The 16707-nt window shown below is 41.6% G+C and overlaps 1 pseudogene; it reads right to left on the bottom strand.

The window, feature by feature from the left end:
- Positions 1 to 735: 735 nt before the first annotated feature.
- LOC110320468 lies at positions 736 to 1471 on the bottom strand (annotated as a pseudogene).
- Between the last annotated feature and the right edge of the window lie 15236 nt (positions 1472 to 16707).

Below are 16707 nucleotides of genomic sequence, written 5' to 3'. Positions count from 1 at the left end.
AGAGGCAGGAGGCCATGACTTACATTTTACTGCACTCAGAATTGCTTGTATTTTTGTTGCTGTTTGTTTGTTCTTTTGTTTTCCTTGCACTGACCAAGCGGCTAAGTGTCAACTCTAGCAGAGTTACTGCACCACTGTCCTATGGTGGACCCCTGCTTGCCGTTTATTCTGGGGATTGACTCCTCCACCAGTAGACGGTTAGCCTCCATGAAAGATGCTTAAGGAGAGGGTACGAAAGTGAATGGGCCATCAAGCGGAGTTGAAAATTTTCTGCTTTGAAAATGTTGGGAGACAGGATGCAAAACGTGGAAGAGAAAAGGGGAAACACTCAGTCTTTTTTTTTTTTTTTAAGTATTTCAGGCTTTATTGTAGATGAGACAGGCCTGGGGCAGCTCCTCCACCAGGAACAGGCTGGCACTTGAGTATTGACCTTCAGGGTAATTAGAGGGAGGGCTGGCACTAAGATAGTATTGACCATCCAGGTAACTCTAGGGAGCCTGAGCTCAGGACAGACCTCAAATTGCAGAAAAGGGCTGTGAGTTTGGGTCAGGGTGCCAATGAAGAAGGGGCAATGTGAAAGAAACTGGGGAGAATAAAGGCTGCGTGGGCTTGCCTGGGAAGAGGGAGAGAAGATGGGGCTGACAAAACTGCAGAAGAGAACCAGGAGCAACAGTGCAGAAGACTGTCCCCATCCAGGGCCTGCAGGATCTGCAGTGTGGATAGGTCCCCCCTGTGAGTGCCAGTGTAGCAAGGGCCTACTTGTTACTCCAGTGGGCCATCTTTGAAAATATAGGTGTTGCGATGTAGCGGCTACTCTTCATGTAGGCAGAGATCTTCTTCAGGCCCTCGAAGCGGGCCAGGTAGTCCTTCAGGTTTGGGAAGGCGTCCAGGCACTTGGGCTCAAACATATGGTACTGGTTAAGAATGTCATAAGCAAGGAAATCCACATAGGTGACCTTGTCCCCTGCAAACCATGGCCTCTTGCCTAGGAACTCAGAGTAGAGCTTCATTTTCTCAGGGATGGCCTTCAAGAACTCTGGCTTCTGCTTCTCAAAGTCAGGGTTGTAACAGAGCATAATGAGCTGCATGCGGGTGTCCATGACCTGGTTCTCCACAATGTCTGCACGGATCCTCTCCTCCTCTGTCTCTCCACACAGGTGGTGCTTGCGGGCAAGGTAGTGCATGATGGCATTGCTCTGCGTGATCTTGTGTGATCCATCAATTAAGTAAGGCAGATTGGGAAAGTCCAGGCCCAGCTTGAACTTCTCATTCAGCCACTGGCTTCGGTCAAAGTCGGGAGCGTTGCCCATGGTGTATCTCTTCTCCTCATAGCTTGAGTCTGTGTATTCCAGGAGCATGCGGATCGGGTGTGTCAGTCCGCGGATGTTACAGTATCCCAGTATCATAGGCATGATGCTGGTGCTGTGGTCTTCTCAAACTGGCTTCAGCAAGATTGACCTGTGTGTTTGGAGTTGTGACTTTATACAGACTCTCTTTGTACCTTTTGAAGCAACATACTTGAAGTACTTCCAACTGAGTACCCTTGATTAAAAAGAAATCCTTTGAGCACACACCTATGTATATCATCTTATAAATACATGAGTTGTGTACTAGCACATGGGCATATATGTATGCATATGTATATGTGTATATAGTTAGCAACATCACTAACAATATCCAAAGCACAATTTAATCACGGATGACAATGAAGATGGATATCTTTTAAATTTTTAAAACTTATCTTTTGTTAGTTCACTGTCATATAAAATTTCATTGTTCATATCAGGGAAGAGAAGGAACATGAAAGGGAGGAAAGATGACTTTTTGTATGTATATATGTATGTATGTATGTATATATATATATATATATATATATATATATATATATATATATGAAATGACTTTTCCTATATATGAGAAAACATATTTATACATTTGATTATGACTGAAATATATATGTGCACATATCAAAATGTCACAGTGAGACCCACATGTCTGTGCAGATATTATATGCTTATTTAACAAACTGAATTTAATTAATGTGGCCTTGAAGGAGTGCTTGTGCTTATGTTACTGACACTGTCTTCAATCTATATAGACCTGAAGGTCTGTGGTAACTTCAATCTTGAGGTTCAACAGCAACTTTAAAACGATTGTAACTGAAGTTACATAATAATCCACGAAGCTGTATCAGTGGCTCAGGGAACGTGCAGACATTTTTGGCATATACTCACACCCTCTCTCCTCTGGGTGCAAGGATGGTCTCCTCACTTAATGCTTTCTGATGTATGCACTACGCTGGGTACTAGGGTCAATGCACAAAATAAATACACCTAAGGTTGATTTTGTGCATGAATATAAGTGAATATTCCATCATTTCTTTCTGCATGAAGGCTCGTTTTATACAGTTTGTGTCGGAGATCTCTATGCTTGTGAACTGGGCAAACATTCAGATGCTAACGACTGTCACTGGATGTGAACATGCAGGAGGCCACATGGCCTCATGTTGCCCTCCCATCTCTTACAGTCAAGAGTACCACTTCTACACCTGACTCTCTGCAGTACACAGTACAGAGGAAGAGGGACATTTCCATCCAGTTACTCTGTACTTGCTGAGCATGATCTGTAAGTTTTAGCGTTCAGTGTGCATCTGTTTGTATGGAATGTGGGGTCTCACAGAATATCACAGACAGAAACTGAGTAGATGTGGGGGCCTATGTCATGCTGTCAGCCTGCACAGGAGGAACCATTCACCAGGTTGTGTTGGGTCATCTAAGGAAAGCTCCTTACAGAGAGCGCTATGGGGGCTGAGACCTTTAAAATAAATAGGACAGGTCCAAAGGTGAGACAGATCAAGTGTTCTACAAAAATTAAAGGATGTCCTTGATGGCTGGCCATGCGGAAAGCAACAGATTGGGCAATTAGGCAAAGAGGAAAGGCTACAATAAGCACGGTTCAGTGTGCTACTTTAGGACTTCCATTCTATCCTGAGACCCGTGCACAGTCATTGGAGACATTTCCCTGTGGGGCAGACATGGGTAGGAGAACTCCAGGACCAGAAAGCATTTTTAACAATGCTGGCACGTGCTAAGCAATCAATATACATATAAGCTTGGATTAACATTATCATCAATATGAATATCATTATCCACATTTATTGATTATCACTATTACTATCATATTGGATTTGCAGAGTGATCCTTCATATCTGCAATTTAGAGAAGACTGAGGTACGAGGGGTTTTGTTTGTTTGTTTTTTTTTTTAGTTCTTTGTTCTTGGAAATTTCTTCTCCTTACTTCCTAAGACTTGCCCAGCCTGTTGCTGGTTCATCTTTTGGCAAAGATTCTTACAGTATTGGACTTTGTCTACATATTTATTTAGTCTTGAAAGTGAACTGAGTAAGGAAAGGCCAGAGGTGACCCTAGAGGAAGCAGGGGATGGGTATAATTTGGAGAAATGTTGCCAGAGAGCTTTCATTGTGCAGAAGCACATATTTCATGTGGAAAGCATCTCACACGGGGCCAGCTAGGTACACACACTGAATAAATACTTCTTAACTGACCCACTTTTTCTTTTAACTTAAGAAATCTTCCTGCTGCTGAATGACTGACTGGCTTTTCTATCATAGGCTCACTCTTTTTTTCATATATAAATATTTTTGGCTTCACCCCTTTCCTTCGAGGTCTGTGTGTGTGCTTGTGTGAGGTAGGTTTATTTACTTGTGGGGTCAAATGTTTGGCTTGACTCACTTGAGACTTCTATTTTAGAAACTGTGCTTTGCATTTTTTGAGTGTGGTTGCACTACCTGAACTTATAATCTCCTGCCGAGGCCAAGTCTTCTTTGAGCATATATATATATATATATATATACTACGATTGTGTAAACATTAGTGAATGCTTTGCTCATGTGTGGTCGGCCCTAACTGAAAATAATTTCTGTTCGTGCCATCATTACCTGTGTAGAAAAGAAGTCGTCTTCTTTTGATGTCACCACATACCATTTTGTTGAAGGAAATCAGCCTCAGGTTTTTTCCTGCCATTTGTCTGTCTTGGATAAAAAATTATCCAAAGGAATACGGATGTGGACTATCCCATTCTCAGGGAGGAATGTGAACTAGAGAGAATTATAGTAGAAGGTCAGGTCATGGCTGTGTCAGGAGAGCTTGCTGTATAAACACAAGGGCCTGGGCTTGAACGCATGTGCAAGCGGAGCATGGTGGCATATATATCTGTAACTCTGATGCTGCGAACGGGGAGATGGAAGGATCTCTGGGGCTTGCTGCCTTGCCATCTTGGCTGTTTCCACAAGGTTCAGTGAGGGACCCTGTCCCAAAACTAGAAATAAAAATAAGGTGGCGAGTGATAGAAAAAGATACCTGACATTGATCGCTGGCCTCCATGTGCCTGTATACAGATGTGCATGCCTATCACTCAAAATATAGAAACACACACATATAATGAAATAAAGATCAGAAACGTATCTTATCAATGGTCAGGGGAATCAACAGAAGCCCCATCTTTAAAGGAAGAGACAATGCTGAAATGATAAAGAGAAGGATGCAGTAAAAACCTCGCTGTGTTTTAGGTACTCCATCACACACACGGAAACGGGTGGCGTATTCTTGTTTCTGGACACACTGCTGCCCGCTGTGCAGAAATTAAACATCACACGAAGCAGGTATTTAGAATGCCCATCAGAACAAAAGATTAAAAACTGTAAATCTTAGGCTCACAAGGCCTAGACAGAACCTGGCAAACCGCCTGTTCTGTATCGCCTACCCAGTGCTGAAGACAGAAGCTCAACCACGGCCAGGCAAACACCAAGCACAGACTAGGCAAGGAAATCTTTTGTTTTGTTTTCCTTTCGTGCACGAAAGGAACTGACACCCCAGTCCTCTCTTTCTGAGACATATTTTCAAAGAACAGAAGAGAGCTGTGTCTGATGATGCAGGAGGGTGTCCCGATGGAGATGTTGGAAGAAATTTTCTGTTGTAGGGCAGATCACCCCTGCCTGCTCATGTTTGGGGTACGGGAATCCTGCCACCCTCAATTACTTGATTACAATACAAATGATTTTGTTCCAAATAAATAACATGCCTCCCTCCCAGGTTAGCATTCTGCTTAGCCAGCCTGGAAATGCGAAGGAAAGGCAGGCATAATTTATTTAAAGTGGGCATTTGAAATCTAAGGGTATATAATTTGGAAGAGCTGGTGTTTGTGTACTTTGTCAAGTTATAGCTTATCTTTGACTTTTATGTGTGCTTTCCCTTTTGGGTGCGTTTCCATCCAATACCGTTGCAGATTTATACATGTAATATAACCCTGAGAATGATGGATGGTATGCAGTGCGGGGCTTGTTGGTGCTATCCATTTACAATAATAAAAAGTTAAAAAGACAAAATGTAATGATAATAGTAAACCAAAAGCATCAATGCTCTCCCAGCTTGGCATCCCTGACTTTCCCATCTCTGGTGTTTCCTCTGTTGAGAATCAGTTGGCTGTTTTAAACCCTTTGTCCTTTTATCTCTGTTTTCCATCCCGGTGGTGCCCCTCTGGGTCTCTCACTCCTCAAATATTGTGTCTTAGTTTTATATTTCTGTGTGTGTGTGGCCAGAGGTTGATGCTTGGTATCTTCCTCAATCATGTGTGTTTGTGTGTGGAGAGACAGAATGAGACAGAGAGACAGTCAAACACTCAATCACTATGTGTCTTTCAGTTGTTCTCTCTGCGTGTGTGTGTGTGTGTGTGTGTGTGTGTGTGTGTGTGTGGTGTATAGGGAGGGGGAGAAAGGCAGAGATACACAGAGAGAAAGAGAATGAGACACAGAGAGGCAAAGAGAACACACTCAGTCACATGTGTGTAGTAGGGAAACAGAAACAGAATGAGACACAGAGGCAAAGAGACAGATGAGAGAGTGCCAAGAGGAGAGAAGGGGAGAGAGACAGAGAGATTGAGATACACGACGTAGTTCTGGACTGCCTATAATTTACTGCGTAGACCAGCCTGTCCCTGAACCAGTAAAGGTCTTCTTTGCCTCTGCCTACTGAAGCCTGTGACACAATGCTGGCTACTTTACTTTTGGAAATCCTGTACCTGGAGCTCACCAACTCAATGGCCAGTGAGCTTTGCGGATCTGCCTATCCCCACCTCCACCACACTAGGATTCCACGTGAGAACCATCATGCCCACCTTCCTCTATGTGGATGCTGGTGATTAAACACTCATGTCTCATTTTCTTGCCAGTCATCCATCTCCTCCGCCTACTTTTCTCAATCTTTGTTATCCATTTTTCTTGCTACTTCCCCCTCACCTTTTCCTTCCTTCTATCATTTCCTCTTTTGTCCTTTTGACATCTATAAATTTATCTTTTCTACCCTATTGTTTGTTTTTTGTTTTTGTTTTGTGTTCTTGTAAAATGTACTCTGGTGTGTGTGTGTGTGTGTGTGTGTGTGTGTGTGTGTGTGTGTATATATATATATATATATATATATATATATATATATATATATATATAAAATCTGTAAATACTTTACCCAGTATTAGAACAAGGCTCAAGATCAGGTCTACTCATACTCTTAGAAATATGTGGACACTCAACCTTGGACCTGTGTGTCTTGCAGGAACCCTCAGATCATAACTATGTTATTTTAGCCCAGCCCATAAATATCCTAGAATTCCATTAGAATCCACCAGCTCTTATGAGTTCATCAAATGTAGTTTTGCAAGCTTTCAGTCAATGCTACAGATAGATTCCTGGCCTTCAGACACTGTAAGGACACTGTAAAGGTGGTTGTGTGATAGAGTTGGGAGCTAGCACAGATCCAATTAGAGTATTTGATTTCAAACCTACAGTCCAAAATCAAGCATCCCCTTCAATGCCTTAGCAGAGGTATTCACCAAATTATTCAGCTTGGTTGTGGAACCAAATAAATATAAGGCCCACTATGAGGCCACTAATCTTAGTTAAAAAGTCATAGGTGGTGGGGTAGACAGGTTGCTAAATCGAGAGCAGGTTACTAGATCCTCTTTTATTTTTAAATTCCAGTTGGGAGAACAACTGTGTTGAACCTCTAAAAACTGTTTCAGGGAGAGGTGTGTCCTTACTTCATGTAGAGTACTGTGTGTTTGAAATTTACCTTGTCACTCAAGCACACTGCTACCTCTCTTGTAGCTCCTGTTTCTCACCCCTCTGCACAGGCAGGAAGTAGTACGTTGTCTGCATCGTGCACACCTTTGGGTAGCACTGTAGTTCCAGGCAGAGCTCTCATGTTAGCTTCTGTTCCATCAGGAAGCTTCTGTCCTGTTGCTTGACTGTAGATCTGTTCTGCCCTGTGTGGCTTTGTCACTCCACAATCCAGAGTTAGGAGTAGCCATCCCTGTGTGGGAGGGGCCACACTTCAGATAGAGATAAAACAGCAGAGAGATGGCGATAACACTTGTGAAGTCCTTCGAGTTCCCACCCACGAAGTTAAACTAGATGTAAGCTCCGATGTAATTGGCCAAACCAAGCCACGTGATTGAGACTGAGCCTAGACACACAGAATTTGCAGCACCCAAGGAAGGAGCTCTAGTTGCGTGGCAACAGATTGAACATAGAATCTTCTTACAGGGAGCGAGAATGACAGGGACAATATGATTTCCATACATAATAAAAGCTATTGAAACAAATTATAGCCAGGAGAATAAAATTATTAGTATATTCTCTTGAGAATGAATAGACAGGAGATAGTTTCAAGAACTTTATCTCTGTTTAGTTTCCTCAGCAAGATTCTCCCATTGATAAGTTCAGTTGAATAGCATTATGTGATTGAGTACTTAGCATTAATTCAATATAATAGTTAAATGCATGACCACGAGATGGTTAAAGAGCAAAGAAAAGATGACACAGGAGGAATTAAGAGAGTGGTTTCTTTCCCTTTAATACCTAGAACAAACTTGGTAGAGTTCTTCAGACCCCAAATTGCTTTATTCCAAGCTAGAATTACCATGGAGGGGAGAAGATATGAATTTATAGATTGTCTTTCTAAGTAACCTATATCAACCTTCACTCAGATACGGCAACAGATCACATTGGTATTGATAAAAGTGGTTGAAAAAGACTCAGGCCCGCCCTGTGCTTTCTCTGACGTCCCAAGGTGCTCTGTCTTCCAGCAGTCAGCACACTTTGCTCCTCTGTTCTTGGCAGAGTCTTTTTTTCTTCCAGATTCTACAAAGGCTACGTTCTGTTGTAGGCTGGAAACTTGTGCTTGTTGAGGGACCCAGTCAAAGTTGAGCATCTGTGGACAGGGGAGCAGAAAACTGGTTTAAGGAAATGATGAAGTGGTCTAAATTCCAGTAGACTAGCATGTTTGATGAGAGAAACAAGACATGAGGAGCCAGGTCAACAAAGATTTAATTCCTTTTCTAGATGCAAGCAAATTTTAGTCCCCCCTCTGATTCATACTGTAATTATATCTCTATATTAGTAGCCCATTATCTATGACACATCTATATTTAAATTATTAAACCTATATTCTAAATTTTATTACACGGAATACTAAATTATTTACCTGCTTATTTAAAAAGTATTTGAATGTACAAAATCATTTTCAGTCTGCCTAAGAATTTTGCATCGCAGCTTAAATAACACACATTGCAATGTCCAGGTGGTCAGAGAAGGATGTCGCAAGGTGAATAATTTCCACTTCGGAGATTTTTTTTTTTTTTTTGAGCTGCTTTAGCTGGTTTTCACCTGCACAAATGCTGGTACCCAATAAGTACTCAGCAGATAGTTACCAAATTGACATAGGAAAGTTAAGGACAGGTATGCTAATAGCTCAGAAAGACTAACTCACACCCAGTCAGAAATCCATACTGATAACCAACTGAATATGTCTGAAGAACTCATTAAAACCCAGGGGAAATGCAGGAGAACATTCCTCCTCTACTCCATTACTCTGTGGGAAATATAAATGAAATAGATCATTTACATAACGGCATAATGTGCCTAGATATAACAGATTATTTGCATAACTGCATAATGCCACTAATCAGGGAAAAAGCCTTAAATATTTCTGGGATATGAACATACAGAATTATATAAGGTATGCATATCAACCAATAATCAGTGCCTTCTCCCTTCTGCAATGCGTGCCCTGATAAGGAGAAGCACGCCCAGGGTAACAAATGAGCCTCCCCAGCACCAGAGACTGAGAATGGGGCCTGCCTGGGAGAAGCCTGACCGCAGGGTCTGAGTTCAGTTCCTCCAGAGCAGCTGTCTGGCTGGCATCATGTGCGACTAATAGAGAGGGCTGTCCTCACGGAGGCACAAAGGCAAAGCCCTTGAAAGTAATTTTCAGGTGAGTAACGAGGAAGGAAAGGCGAAGCTGTTCACTGAGGTATCAGTGCCCGCCCTGTCCTGTTAATAATGATAGCATTTCGAGACACTAGCCAGATAAGAGAAGAGGAAAAAAAAAAAAAAGGCAGTGCAGTTTAGTGATCTTTTTCTCTCCCACAATCAGAGTAGCTACACTCTCTCTGTTATATATTTATCTCAGTGCTAAGGTTCTTGAATGTGTATAACTCCACTGAGTTCATTATATTTTTTAATGTATCTTAGATTCATTTCAAATCCTGATTTCCCAGCACAAACTAAAGCAACAAATATATAATTATTCTCATAAATAACTCAGCACCTTATATTTCAAACAAGTTTTCCCACAAGGCACAAGTGCCCTATATTAAATTCTTTTAAGTGTAAGTTGATTAAGGTAAAAATTAGTTGTTATTACCTTATGGACATTTTGGTCTTAGGAGCAATTCAACACCAGGCCTATACCACGTGTATTTGTTGCTGCCCACAGGTATAATCATCAGGAAAATTAATAATCATGTGCTGTATGACTATAAATCATTGTGGTTTAGGCAATTAATTTCTGTAGAAAAACCAAGGATCTATAAGCATTATTAAAGTGCAAACTACATGCTGTGGACTTGGATTTAACAAAGTCATGTTGAAATCGCAGGGCTTCTAATTTCAGTGTGTTAATGTGGGGTCATCTGAGGAGGCAGGGACACTGACGATCCTGAATAAATAATACGGTGACTTTCAGCAGTTCATGAATACAGTTTTCAGTGCATGTGGTATTTAGAGTCTCTGAGTCAGATGAAGTGGAAAGAGTCACTCAGTTTTAATAAAGGCAGAGAACACCATTAGAAGTAAATGAACGGGGGTGGTGGTGGTATTTGAATGAGCCCACACTCATGGCTTGGCAAATATCCCAAGATCCAGAGTCCAAGGAATGTTGTTTGCAAACCAGTTTCCTGTAAGACTTCTTTGACTCTGGTCTGTCTGGTCAGTGTGCAAAGTCAGACCTGGGAAACAATGTTCCCTAGCTAGAGGCAGTTGCATCCACTCTTGAGTGAAAGGGTGGGCATCGACCATCGCCTACTCACTGATTCTTCTCATTTAACCTTCACAATGTCAACCACATATGATTATGTTAATAGATGAGAAAATATACTCAGAGTGCTCCAGCCGTCTCTGAAATAAAGGTCAGAGGATATGGTAGTCTTAATTCCAATCTCCACTGATCTCCGAAGTTTAACGCGTGCTTTCCGAATCTTCCTTTTTTATCTACTCTTTGACTCCTCTATTTTGATCATTTTCTTTGCACTTCTGCAATGTGGTTTTCTTTCTCTGATGTTTGCCTCCATCTTTCTGTTTTCCCCCTGCTGTGCCTCCAGTCTCCTATGATGCCCTTGGGCATCTCATAGTCGGTTAATGGCCCTTGATCTCAGAACTCTGCAGTGGTGGTATTGGTTGATGGGACAATTTTAAGAAGGATTTATTTCTCTTTCTAGTCTTAGGCATTCTGTCTTTCTGCTTCACCACATGCCTCCTTTGTCCCACCACGTCCAACTTTGTTAGTTACTATTCTAAGACGGCCACACCTTGGCTTTATTTGGGTACTGTATTTTCTGAGGTAGGCTAGGAAGGGAGGGAGAAGGAAAGACAAGAAGGCCGAAGGATAGAAAAGAAGAAGGAGACAAAGAAGGGAACGCTTTCAGAATGACTTCTCACGTTAAGGAACCTGTGTCAGTTTCCCGGAGATTCAACAGAGGGTCCCTTCCATAGGAGACTAATTTTAAACACCAAATATGATTTGATTGGTGCCTTTTCAGGGATCATACATGGAATAAAGTGAGCCACTCCTGACTGTAGGTCTACAGCATCCCATATTATAGAACACAGTGTGTGGGGATCAGCACAGTTATTTGTCCCATTTGGCTCTGGACAGTAGTCTTATTTCTGTCACAGGAGGAAGGGTCTTAAAGCCCAGAGGACACAATGAAGGAGGAGGACAGGAACTCAAACTCAGTTCTTGTGACTCCTTAACTGTGGCTTCTTCAATAGAGACACAAACTTCTTTGAGATGGCCACCCCCTTAGGTGAGACATTAACTCAGCTTGTATGCTCTTACTTCTGTAGAATTTGCTCTAGTTAATGGAGTCAAAACTCTCTCCATTAGTCAATCTGATGGATTCTGTCTAACATTTCCTTACCCTATTATTACACACCTTAGCACCCTGGATTACATAGTCCTCTTCAGCTTCCTTCTTTGTTTCCAGAGACCCCTTTCTTTCTTCTTTCTCCTTCAACATCTCAGATAATTCTTTCTCTTTCTTTGACTGATTCAACCTTCCCTGCCCTGTCTATGTACTTATATGATAAATGTTTTGGTCCATTTCTGTGTAAGCGTCTAAACCATTAAGTCTTCCCCCAAAAAGAGTTAGCTGTTGCAGTGTGATGATACTGAATGCTTAGATATTCACACCTCTGATCCAGAGCTCTCCTCTTATCTGGGTCCATAGTTTCAGTTGCTAAGTGAATACAATCATTTGTAACAGTAAACAGGCAAGGGGAACCTAGTTTTTTCTCCAAATTAGGTCTCTAATCTTCGCACAGTGGATTTCCATTGGCCCCCCTACTTTAGTAAGCAGTAATTGACACAGAGGTTTGAATAGAAGAGATCAGTTGCCAACCAAAACACCTCACTAATACTGGATCTGCATTCACCCTGCATCTGTCCATGCTTCTGCACCCCACTGAAGTTTATTCACCTAGTGTCCTTGTCATTTGTACTCTAATTGTTGCAACTATGATGTAATCATTTACCCTGCCACAGAGGCCCATTGGTATAATGTAACCACAGTAAAGAAAGAAGACCCTGGTTATACCGACAACACCTAGCTCCATTGTCATATTGTATGCCTAACCAAGAAGGCATATCAGGGATGTGAGGAGCACAACCTAATGAGACACCAGCTTTCCTCACATCTCTATCCCCAGTAGATTTCCCATCCAGAGCAAGAGCCCTTCAGCTTCTCTACAGCCAGTTCCCATGATCCACAATTGCTCCGCCCCTTGTCTTTCTTTTCAGTACACCGCACTTCTAGGCATGATGATGACTTCCTGCCTTCTTTATTGATTATCCCCTTTACTATATACTTCAGAACTCAAGAGACTCTGTCATCTTTACTGAAGGGTCAGGGCTGTAAAAAGTATGAGAAGTGTATGTGTGTCATTTGGTGTCCCTGCAGAGACAAAGGGCACATTTAAATTGTACTGTGGTCAGACTTTTAGGAAGACCAGATCCCAGGGCATCTCAGGTGGTCGTGGAGTACCTGCCACCTCTTGACTGCTGGGGTAAGAAGGGGATTTACAGGCTGGGGAACACTGCTCGCAGGTAAGGCTTAGGGGAAGTTAATGAGACAGTAACTATGGCTTGTGACAGAGATAGTCTACTGTGGGAGCTGATCTAGAGTGTGAGGATGGGAGACAGATGCCCTCATCTCATTGTCCTCTTGCCCCCTAGTGACCCCACATCAGTCTGACTGAGGTAGATACTGGACAGGGTGAGATCATGCTATTCGGGTCTATGGTCCTCAAAGATCAGCCTTCCAAGCTAGGAGTGGCAAAGAATGTTGGAGCAGATGTGCAGAAGCTTATGCAAGTTCTCAGTGTCTGGATTGGTAAAAGTGGAGGAATCAAGGGATGGGTGACCATCCCAGATGCATTCTTATGCATATAAAATGCTATGCCCCTCAAATGCTGTATCCACTTAATGCCTGGTAATTAAAAACCTCCCTCACACTGTGTTGATCCATCCTAACTGAGTACACTGAGGTCAGTGTGGTCCTTTATTTATCCTTTATTTACAATTTATAAATTTTATTTAAAATTTTACACTTGTTTTTATGTGTGGATGTACATGTGCAAACACGTACACTGGCAGAGGTTAGAGGACCAGCCAAATCATCAGGCTTGAGGCTCTGACACCCTCATCTGCTGGACCGTTCACCCCAGCAGGGCACTTAAACGTGGCAGCAAGGACCACAAGTTTACAAGATTTCTTCTGAGCTAGCTTTATTGAATCACTGCCTTTCTCATATCGCACACATCAAATGAAGTTTACCCACTCTCCTCCTGGCTCACCGTGGCCTTCCAACCAGCCTTGGCTGGTTTGCTCCTTCCTGCCCAGTGTTTTTTTCTTTTTTAAATTAATTTTTGTTATCTTATGCATAAGGATGTTTTGTGTGCACATGCATCTACCTTCACATCAGAAGTCATCTGACTCCATGAGACTGCAGTTATAGATGGTTCTGAGCCACCATGTGGATGCTGGGAACAGGTATCTAATACTCAACAAACAGTTCTTACGCTCTTTATTATCCCTGTCACTGCCCTCTCTAACTCTCTGTCCAACAACATACTCCTTCTTTTGTTTAAACCACTTTGTCTTCAATAATGACCATAATACCTCAGGTCCTTTCTGTGGCACCTGATTTCTGTCTGCCTAGTTCTCTCTATTTACTTAAACTCTCCTGCTTTCCAAAGAGAGTCCTTATGCAGTTAGCAGTCACTTCATTTGGACTCCAGCGATAATCTGCAATGAATTTATTTACACTGTCATCCCTGTATTGTATTATTTAAATTTCTGTTATGATTGTCCTTGAAAGCAAGGACTATGGATTTATTTACTACAAATCTCCAGTACCTAGACAATGCATGGTAATTAGAGGGAGCACAAGGAATGAGTGAGTTAGAAAAATGAGCCCAGAGTACTTGACCATTTAGGATGAGCATAACTTACTGGATTCTGTAGAATCCAAAGATAATGGGTTGTTTTAGAACTGTGAAAATGAAGACAAAAATGCCTCTTTTCCTTGCTAGATCCAAATTCATAGATGGTCAATTTCATCATTAATGTGTTTTCATTAGCAGAAATCATGAGCCAACATGGTGGCCTATACCTGTATTGGTAACATTTGTGAGGATGATGGCAAAGTAGGGGTCTACATAGGTTATATAGTTATATAGTATAAGGCCAGTTTGTACTGTGTGGTGAGTCTCTCTCTCTCTCTCTCTCTCTCTCTCTCTCTCTCTCTCTCTCTCTCTCTCATTTATATATATATACATATATATGTCAATGAATGGAAGCAAATCAACAAATGGAGGGTTTGAATATTAATACAATATCAAGACAGTAACTCATGCATGAGAAGCATTCCATAAATCATGCAAATGTTAATTATGATCTACTACTGCTGTAGACAGTCATCACCTGGAAAGAAGTGCAGTTAGCTCATGTTGGAGAAATGTCAAATATTTGCCACAAGGGTGGCAAATATTAACCAAAACATACTTCATATTAACCAAAACACACTTTATATCTTCTTACCTGGGTTCTATACTCTTCCTCTGTGGCAATGTTTCATACACTTGGTCTCTGGAGAGAAGACAGGCCATGGATTGGAGTGGTATGGGTAGGTGACAGAAAGAAGGCACTGTAAGGCCAGGAATATTTGAAAGGAAGAGTAGGCTGGGCAGGGGTGACACACGCCTTTAATCACAGCACTTGGGAGGCAGAGGCAGGCAGATTTCTGAGTTCAAGGCCAGCCTGGTCAGCAGGGTGAGTTCCAGGACAGCTAGGACTACACAGAGAAACCCTGTCTCAAAAAAACAAACAAACAAACAAAAAACAGAAAAGAAAGAAAGAAAGAAAGAAAGAAAGAAAGAAAGAAAGAAAGAAAGAAAGAAAGAAAGAAAGAAAAAGAAAACGAGAGAAAGAAAGAAAGAGAAAGAAAGAGCGGTCATCTGGAAAACCCAGCAGCAGCTCAGTTCTTCGGAGAGCTTTACCATGGCCACTTCCTCCTTTACATCTCTTTTAAATAAAATGTACATGCGTTGGAACCCATAGATCTTCACTGAGTATCTTTATGTGGTTCCCCCCCCCCCCACATACACAAATATTGATACCCATGCAGCCATGCTTATTAAGGAACAGAAGTCTCCCCTGAGATCGCCATCACTCCATCTCTGATCTTTTCATTGCCAGGATCACCGATTTCTCTATTCTGTTTTCAAACTTTGTAGAGATGGAGACATGCATTATATATTTGTTTGTGTCTGCCTTGTGACTCAACATAGTGGCTACGAGATGCGTCCATATTGTGTGCATCTGAAACTAGTCCCTTTAATTGCTGAGAAATATTACAGTGTGTGACTATACCACAACCTGTTTATCTGTTCTCCTCCTTGATGACATTTAAATCTTTACAGTTTTTGGTTATTATAAAGAAAGCAGCTATAAACATCCCTATACAAATCTTTTTGGATGCATCTGCCTTCATTTCTACTGGGTAAGTTGCTAAGCATGGGATGTAGGTAGGTGTGTGCTCTGCGCTGTAAGACTTTTCAAAGATCTCTGCATCAACACTGTTACCATTTTATAGTCTTACCGTCAGTAGAGACTAATCTAAAGTTTAACCACATTCTTGCCAACACATCATTTTTGAAAAGATTTATTTACTTTTATGTTTAGGCGTTGCTGTATGCACAGCTGTGCACCAGGTGTGTATGCCCAGTGCCCAAAGAGGCCAGAGTTTGGTATCACATACCAAGGAACTGAAGTTACGTATGGTTGTGAGCCACCATGCGGGTACTGGGAATCACACCCAGGTCCTCTGGAAGAGCAGCCAGTGTTCATAACCACGGAGCCATCTCTCAGCCCCCTTAGTCTTACTAACAGTTAGCAAGTGTTTATAACTTTAGCCATTCTTGCAGGTATAAAGAGACATCATACTTTATATTTCTTATATTTGTTTATATTTCTTTGATGGCTAATGCTATTTATATTTTACATGTTTCACATTCTTGTAAAATATTTGTGTCCATAGTGTCTGTTTGCATGCTTTTTTCCTCATTGTTTTAAAATGAATGATTTGTCTTGGTATTGCCAGACATTCCTCTTATTACCTCCCCCCGTGCTCTGACCCCCCCTACACACTTATAAACAAAAACACACAAGCATACACACGCTCATTAAGTGGGGGAAGGAAAGAATATTGAAAGGATATTTTTCTTTTTCTTTTCTTTGTTTTCTTGTGAGACAAGAGTCTTACTGTGTACCCTCTAGTTATCCTGCGACTTGCTAGGTTGCCTCAAACCTACCGAAATCAGCCCATCTCTGCCTCCCAGGAACTGGGCTTAAAGGCGTGTGCCACCACTCAGTCCAAGAATCAGTCCCCTCACAGTGCTCATAGACAAGCAGACATTTTGTTTTGTTTTGTTTTGTTTTTTCGTGAAGTTAAATATTGTTTTTCTTTAATGATTAGTCATTTTTATGACCTTCTTGACAACCTTGTCTGAGAATGAACATCAT

This window comes from Mus pahari, chromosome 4 (genome assembly GCF_900095145.1).
Source record: "Mus pahari chromosome 4, PAHARI_EIJ_v1.1, whole genome shotgun sequence".
Classification (NCBI taxonomy): domain Eukaryota; kingdom Metazoa; phylum Chordata; class Mammalia; order Rodentia; family Muridae; genus Mus; species Mus pahari.
The sequence above is the reverse complement of the archived record's forward strand: the minus strand, read 5'-3'. Positions and strand labels throughout refer to the sequence as shown.